Source organism: Lutra lutra, chromosome 7 (assembly GCF_902655055.1).
Source record: "Lutra lutra chromosome 7, mLutLut1.2, whole genome shotgun sequence".
Lineage (NCBI taxonomy): Eukaryota > Metazoa > Chordata > Mammalia > Carnivora > Mustelidae > Lutra > Lutra lutra.
The window spans coordinates 71575187-71583849 of record NC_062284.1 but is presented as its reverse complement, the minus strand read 5'-3'; the positions used below and the strand labels follow the sequence as shown (position 1 = coordinate 71583849).

The following is an 8663-nucleotide window of genomic DNA, read 5'->3' as shown; positions in this document are numbered from 1 at the left end:
CGAAATCCGCCTGACCTATCTTTAAATGGCCAAGTTCTCAAATAAGAAGCAATTTGATTGGCCTCTCAGCGATTTTCTCCCTCAGCCAATCAGATTCAATTATTAACAACTGACAAACATCCCTAAAATAAAACAACTGAGAGAGTCTTGTAACAGTAGTTCAAGAAGATTTTATGAGAAACCAGTTTTCTTTTTTTAGCCAATCAAATGAGGGCAAATCTGTGAATACATGAATATGAGAACTGAATACAGAGTATCCATCCTCAGCAACGTGCACCCCTTTATGCAGAATCCCAGTATCTGTGGATTTGCTTCTGTGCTGCTTTGCAGCAACTAGGAGAATTTCACTTTCAGTTACCACGTATGAGATTTATGAGTCAGACTGGGGATAATTAGAGAAAGGGAAAATGGTGTATGGAATAGGAAAAAGCAAAAAAAGACAGCAGAACACTGGCAAGAGTTTTTGCAATGTTTTTTCCTCTCTCTCAGGACACTGGAAGAAGGTAAAACCTGGCCTCAGAACTACACTCCTGTGCCCTTCAAAGGTAGGTAATAGAAATATGACAGGTGAGCACACTTAAGCATGAACTTGGCTTACCAGAGAGGTTCTAAGTCTCTGTGTATTAGGGAGAAGAGAAGAGAAATATCTACACAGTGAGAATGAGTAAGTTAAATGAAATTTCCCCAAAGCCTTAGGGTTTGCTTGTTAGTTTTTACTCTCTCTCTCTCCCTCTCTCTATTTCTATATTTAACATCCAAGTCACTATGCAATTGTACACATGAACAGGACCTGAAACAAGAAGCAACAACTCTAAGCCATTACACTGGAAAACGTATTAAATATTTGAATGGTGGGAAAACACACAAAAAAAGTCCTTTCAATATGCATGTTATCTGGAAAATAGGGGAAAGAGATGAATTCAGTCTTTTCAAGTGTTAAAACAAAGGTAGAGGAAATCCTAAAATATTTTGCAGTAACCAAAAATTGGCAAATAGAAATTAACTGTGATATAACTTTTTATGATATAGTTTTTTTAAGTAACGAAGAGTAATACGTCATTGGTGTTCTAAATAGTGTGTTAATTGTACTACATATTTTTTCTCTCATAAATAATATTTTTATTGATTATGTGCCAAAATGATAGTATCTTGAATGTCTGGGGTTTAATAAAATATTATCATTACTTTAAAATTTTTTAAACATGGTTACTAGAAAAGGTAAAATAATAAATGTAGCTTAAATTTGTGGTTCTAATTACACTTTCTTGGATTTTAGTGCTTTATTTTCATTTCATAAAATAGTTAAAATGATTTTTTGCGTGCCCATACACTTTCTCAGTTCCCCAACACTTTTGCCTATACAATGATCTAATTCTCTCTCTCTCTCTTTTTATTTAAAGTCAAGTTAGTTAAGAACCCTCTTACACTGTTGGTGGGAATGCAAACTGGTACAGCCACTCTGGAAAACAGTATGGAGGTTCCTCAAAAAGTTAAAAATCATCTGCTTCTCAACCATAAATCCTCCTAGGTGGGGCTTTCAGTAACCTAATCCTTATGGATTTAGAAGCAAACCTATGTTGTATATGCAAGGCAATAAGCTCAAATTGGTTACCAGAGCTGTGCACAGCACTGTATAAGGCAGGAGATGAAGAAACAGGGAATAGGAAGGACAGCAAGATATGTTCCTCTTGACCTTAAGCAGCTCATAATCTAGTGGGGGGGATAAATTAACAAACACCAAACCATAATATAAATGGTAAATAAAGAAAAAGTGTCCAAAGTGTTTCAGGACCACTGTCTGTGTAAAATCAGCAAGGAGGGAAATTCTAGACATTTTCACAATGGAAGACGTATTTATTTTTATTTTTTTTTAAGATTTTTATTTATTTATTTATTTGACAGAGAGAGATCACAAGTAGACAGAGAGGCGGGCAGAGAGAGAGAGAGAGAGAGGGAAGCAGGCTCCCTGCTGAGCAGAGAGCCCAATGCGCGACTCAATCCCAGGACCCTGAGATCATGACCTGAGCCGAAGGCAGCGGCTTAACCCACTGAGCCACCCAGGCTCCCTGGAAGACATATTTAAATTGAACCTTGAAAACACACAAGACTTTGCCATGCTAGAAATGGGGGCAGAGGAAGGAAGTATTCTAGTCAAAGTTTGTGTCTTATTTAAGAAATCTCCCTCTATCAGTCAGAGTTCACAGCCACCAAAAGTATTATGGGAATACGGGATTTATTTTAGGAATCAGACTTCACACAAATATGGGAAGAACTGAGGAAGTAAGTCAGTGGGGGCAGTCAGAAGGTCAGAGAAAGGACATTAAGCAGTCCATCTGGAACACTGGCAAGGGAGGACAGACCAAAACCTGCAGCAAAATGCAAGAAACCAATCCAGACAGCCACAAAAATGAAACCACAGGAAGGAATTTGTGGGGAGGTCCAGAGTAATCTAATGCTTTTTATTTTTTTAAAAGATATTATTTATATATTTCAGAGAGAGCATAAGCAAGGGGAGAAGCAGAACCCCCGAAGAGCAGAGAGCCCAATGTGGGGTCCAATACAAGGACCCCAGGATCAGGACCTGAGCCAAAGACAGACGCCACCCTGGCACCCCAATCTATTGCTTTTTAAAGAGTCAAACCTCTGTACATCCACCTTTGGCTCCCCACACAGTGTGGAGTCTGCTTCTCTTCCTCTCCCTCCACCCCTCCTCACAGCTTGCAGTCTCTCTCCCTCCTTCTCTCTTTCTCTCTCTCTTGCAAATAAATAAATAATAAATAAATAAATCTTTTTTTAAAAGTTTGAGACTAAGGAATACACATACACTAGGAAATTCAAAAAGTATATAAAGGCATATCCATTGAAAAGAAATTCTTCTTCCCTCACTGTCTTCTAGCCACACAGTACTCTCTCAAAGGGAAATCGCTATTACTACTTTTAGAAGCACTCTATGCATTTTTCCTACACACAAATGTTGCAAACTCTATATATTATTCTGAACCCTGTTTTTCCATTCACTTGGCTTTGAAGAAATTTTCAGATAAGTATATATTATACTGTATCATTTTTTAAAATATTGTATTTATTTTTCTGACAGAGAAAGCAAGAGAGCACAAGCGCAGGGAGTAAGTAGCAGAGGGAGAAGCAGAAGCAGACTCCCTGCTGAGCAGGAAGCCCAATGCAGGGCTCCATCCCAGGACTCTGGGATTATGACCTGAGCCTAAGGCAAACGCTTAACCCACTGAGCCACCCAAGGCACTCCTGTATTGTTCTTTTTTAATACCTATTTTGTATTTTACTCTATAGATCTTTCATAAATTTTTTAACTTGTTTCTTAAAGAACATTTCAGTTGATTCTAAGCTTTTTTTTTTTTTAACAAACAAACAAACTTTATTATAGGGAAAATACACAGCAAAACAGAGCTGGCAAGTGGTGCAGGTAGAAGATCTAGAAAAACTTAATCACCAAACAAACTGCTCAAACATGGCTTCCTGCTGTGAGGGTGACTGATTTGGCCCTTATCTTTGCCACCTTTTCTGATTCAAAGAAAATTTGTTTTTAGCAGGGCTGAGCCCAGGGAGCCCCATTTTCCAGTCTGTTTTCTTCCTGGGAGTTTGGGAAAGGTTATGTAGTTCTCAGGGTTTCAAGATACAGAAGACAATACAGAGAAGGAAAGGATGTTGCAGCCCTTTGGTCCAGTGTTATTCCCAGCCCCATCCCTCAGTATTTGTTGATGCCAAAGAGTCGAACCCCATGGAATTGGGGTAACTTAGGCAGCAGTACACTGAGCAATGAGGCTGTGTTGATGAGGAAGTGAGCAGCATCATACTTGGTGTAGAAGCTGGCCAGGAGGTAGCAAGTTATGGATGACGTTGGTCAGGGTCCAGACAACAGGAATGCTGAAGAAGGGGATGCTGAGTAGAACCACATGAAGCAGTCCTACCAAGATGATGTAGGCCAGCCAGATGCCCCGGCTATTCATCACTCGAGTGTTGGGGTTTACTTCGCTGTGTGCCACCCCCACATTCATCCTGCAGGCTTCAGAAGCCCGTCAGACTCCTGATTCTAAGCTTTTAATAGTACAATGTTGTGAAGAATATCCTAGTACATACTTTATTTCACTCACATCACAATTGTATCAATGAGATAAATAACCAAAAGTGGGGAGGAGTCAAGATGGTGGAGAAGTAGCAGGCTGAGACTACTTCAGGTAGCGGGAGATCAGCTAGATAGCTTATCTAAAGATTACAAACACCTACAAATACAACGGGAGATGGAAGAGAGAAGAACAGCAATTCTAGAAACAGAAAATCAACCACTTTCTGAAAGGTAGGACTGGCGGAGAAGTGAATCCAAAGCGATGGGAAGACAGACCATGGGGGGAGGGGCCGGCTCCCGGCAAGCGGCGGAGCAACGGAGCACAAAATCAGGACTTTTAAAAGTCTGTTCCACTGAGGGACATCGCTCCAGAGGCTTAACCAGGTTGAAGCCCATGCAGGGTCAGCGTGGCCTCAGGTCCCGCAGGGTCACAGAAGGATCGGGGGTGTCTGAGTGTCGCAGAGCTTACAGGTATTAGAACGGGGAAGCCGGCTGCAGAGACAGAGCCGAGGAGTGAGCTCTAAGCTCGGGGTTACCTTGAACCAGTTGCAGGCTCGGTCAGCTCAGAGCATGGCCGGAGGCCAGGGTAACGGGAGTAATTGGGCGCTGTTCTCTGAGGGCGCACTGAGGTGTGGGGCCCCAGGCTCTCGGCTCCTCTGGGCGGGAGACCGGGAGGCTGCCATCTTCACTCCCGCCCTCCGGAACTCTACGGAAAGCGCTAAGGGAACAAAAGCTCCCGAAAGCAAACGCGAACGGATTACTCAGACCGGCCTGGGTAAGGGTAGGAACGGTGCAACTCCGCCTGGGGTAAAGACACTTGAGAATCACTACAACAGGCCCCTCCCCCAGAAGATCAACAAGAAACCCAGCCAGGACCAAGTTCACCTACCAAGGAGTGCAGTTTCAATACCAAGGAGAGCAGAGGAATTCCAGAGGAGGAGAAAGCAAAGCACGGAACTCATGGCTTTCTCCCCATGATTCTTTAGCCTTGCAGTTAATTTTTTTTTTCTTTTTCAATTTTTTTTCTCTTCTTCAGCTAAATTTTTTTAACTTTCACCCTTTTCTTTTATAACGTTTTTTAACTAGTTTATCTAATATATATATTTTTTTCCTTTTTATATTTTTTCTTTATTAGTTTTCTTTTTTTAATTGTTTCTTTTTTTTTTTTTCCTTTCGGAACCTCTTTTTATCCCCTTTCTCCCCCATCACGATGGGATCTCTTCTGACTTGGCTAAAGCATATTTTCCTGGGGTTGTTGCCACCCTTTTAGTATTTTACTTGCTCCTTCATATACTCTTATCTGGACAAAATGACAAGGCGGAAAAATTCACCACAAAAAAAAGAACAAGAGGCAGTACCAAAGGCTAGGGACCTAATCAATACAGACATTGGTAATATGTCAGATCTAGAGTTCAGAATGACGATTCCCAAGGTTCTAGCCGGGCTCGAAAAAGGCATGGAAGATATTAGAGAAACCCTCTCGGGAGATATAAAAGCCCTTTCTGGAGAAATAAAAGAACTAAAATCTAACCAAGTTGAAATCAAAAAAGCTATGAATGAGGTGCAATCAAAAATGGAGGCTCTCACTGCTAGGATAAATGAGGCAGAAGAAAGAATTAGCAATATAGAAGACTAAATGACAGAGAATAAAGAAGCTGAGCAAAAGAGGGACAAACAGCTACTGGACCACGAGGGGAGAATTCGAGAGATAAGTGACACCATAAGACGAAACAACATTAGAATAATTGGGATTCCAGAAGAAGAGGAAACGGAGAGGGGAGCAGAAGGTATGTTGGAGAGAATTATTGGAGAGAATTTCCCCAATATGGCAAAGGGAACAAGCATCAAAATCCAGGAGGTTCAGAGAACCCCCCTCAAAATCAATAAGAATAGGTACACACCCCATCACCTAATAGTAAAATTTACAAGTCTTAGTGACAAAGAGAAGATCCTGAAAGCAGCCCAGGAAAAGAAGTCTGTAACGTACAATGGTAAAAATATTTGATTGGCAGCAGACTTATCCACAGAGACCTGGCAGGCCAGAAAGAGCTGGCATGATATATTCAGAGTACTAAATGAGAAAAACATGCAGCCAAGAATACTATATCCAGCTAGGCTATCATTGAAAATAGAAGGAGAGATGAAAAGCTTCCAGGACAAACAAAAACTGAAAGAATTTGCAAATACCAAACCAGCTCTACAGGAAATATTGAAAGGGGTCCTCTAAGCAAAGAGAGACCCTAAAAGTAGTACATCAGAAAGAAACAGAGACAATATACAATAACAGTCACCTTACATGCAATACAATGGTACTAAATTCATATCTCTCAATACTTACCCTGAATGTTAATGGGCTAAATGCCCCAATCAAAAGACACAGGGTATCAGAATGGATAAAAAAACAAAACCCATCTATATGTTGCCTACAAGAAACTCATCTTAAACCTGAAGACACCTCCAGATTTAAAGTGAGGGGGTGGAAAAGAATTTACCATGCTAATGGACATCAGAAGAAAGCAGGAGTGGCAATCCTTATATCAGATCAATTAGATTTTAAGTCAAAGACTATAATAAGAGACGAGGAAGGACACTATATCATTCTCAAAGGAACTGTCCAACAAGAAGATCTAACAATTTTAAATATCTATGCCCCTAACGTGGGAGCAGCCAACTATATAAACCAATTAATAACAAAATCAAAGAAACATATCAACAATAATACAATAATAGTAGGGGACTTTAACACTCCCCTCACTGAAATGGACAGATCATCCAAGCAAAAGATCAACAAGGAAATAAAGGCCTTAAATGACACACTGGACCAGATGGACATCACAGATATATTCAGAACTTTTCATCCCAAAGCAACAGAATACACATTCTTCTCTAGTGCACATGGAACATTCTCCAGAATAGATCACATTCTCGGTCCTAAATCAGGTCTCAACCGTTATCAAAAGATTGGAATCATTCCCTGCATATTTTCAGACCACAATGCTCTGAAGCTAGAACTCAATCACAAGAGGAAATTTGGAAAGAACCCAAATACATGGAGACTAAACAGCATCCTTCTAAAGAATGAATGGGTCAACCAGGAAATTAAAGAAGAATTGAAAAAATTCATGGAAACAAATGATAATGAAAACACAATGGTTCAAAATCTGTGGGACACAACAAAGGCAGTCCTGAGAGGAAAACATATAGCGGAACAAGCCTTTCTCAAGAAACAAGAAAGGTCTCAGGTACACAACCTAACCCTACACCTAAAGGAGCTGGAGAAAGAACAACAAAGAAACCCTAAACCCAGCAGGAGAAGAGAAATCATAAAGATTAGAGCAGAGGTCAATGAAATAGAAACCAAAAAAACAATAGAACAAATCAACGAAACTAGGAGCTGGTTCTTTGAAAGAATTAATAAGATCGATAAACCCCTGGCCAGACTTATCAAAAAGAAAAGAGAAAGGACCCAAATAAATAAAATCATGAATGAAGAGGAGAGATCACAACGAACACCAAAGAAATACAGACAATTATAAGAACATACTATGAGCAACTCTACGCCAACAAATTTGACAATCTGGAAGAAATGGATGCATTCCTAGAGACATATAAACTACCACAACTGAACCAGGAAGAAATAGAAAGCCTGAACAGACCCATAACCAGTAAGGAGATTGAAACAGTCATCAAAAATCTCCAAACAAACAAAAGCCCAGGGCCAGATGGCTTCCCGGGGGAATTCTACCAAACATTTAAAGAAGAACTAATTCCTATTCTCCTGAAACTGTTCCAAAAAATAGAAATGGAAGGAAAACTTCCAAACTAATTTGATGAGGCCAGCATCACCTTGATCCCAAAACCAGACAAGGATCCCATCAAAAAAGAGAACTACAGGGGCACCTGGGTGGCTCAGTGGTTAAAGCCTCTGCCTTCGGCTCAGGTCATGATCTCAGGGTCCTGGAATCAAGCCCTGCGTCGGGCTCTTTGCTCAGCGGGGAGCCTGCTTACTCCTCTCTCTCTGCCTGCCTCTCTGCCTACTTGTGATCTCTGTCAAATAAATACATAAAGTCTTAAAAAAAAAAAAAGAACTACAGACCAATATCCTTGATGAACACAGATGCAAAAATTCTCACCAAAATACTAGCCAATAGGATTCAACAGTACATTAAAAGGATTATTCACCACGACCAAGTGGGATTTATTCCAGGGCTGCAAGGCTGGTTCAACATCCGCAAATCAATCAATGTGATACAACACATTAATAAAAGAAAGAACAAGAACCATATGATACGCTCCATAGATGCTGAAAAAGCATTTGACAAAGTATAGCATCCCTTCCTGATCAAAACTCTTCAAAGTGTAGGGATAGAGGGCACATACCTCAATATTATCAAAGCCATCTATGAAAAACCCACCGCAAATATCATTCTCAATGGAGAAAAACTGAAAGCTTTTCCGCTAAGGTCAGGAACACGGCAGGGATGGCCGTTATCACCACTGCTATTCAACATAGTACTAGAAGTCCTAGCCTCAGCAATCAGACAACAAAAGGAAATTAAAGGCA

General features: G+C 40.4%; 1 pseudogene; it reads right to left on the bottom strand.

The window, feature by feature from the left end:
• Positions 1 to 3376: 3376 nt before the first annotated feature.
• Positions 3377 to 4053, bottom strand: LOC125105613 (ORM1-like protein 2; annotated as a pseudogene).
• Positions 4054 to 8663: the final 4610 nt, after the last annotated feature.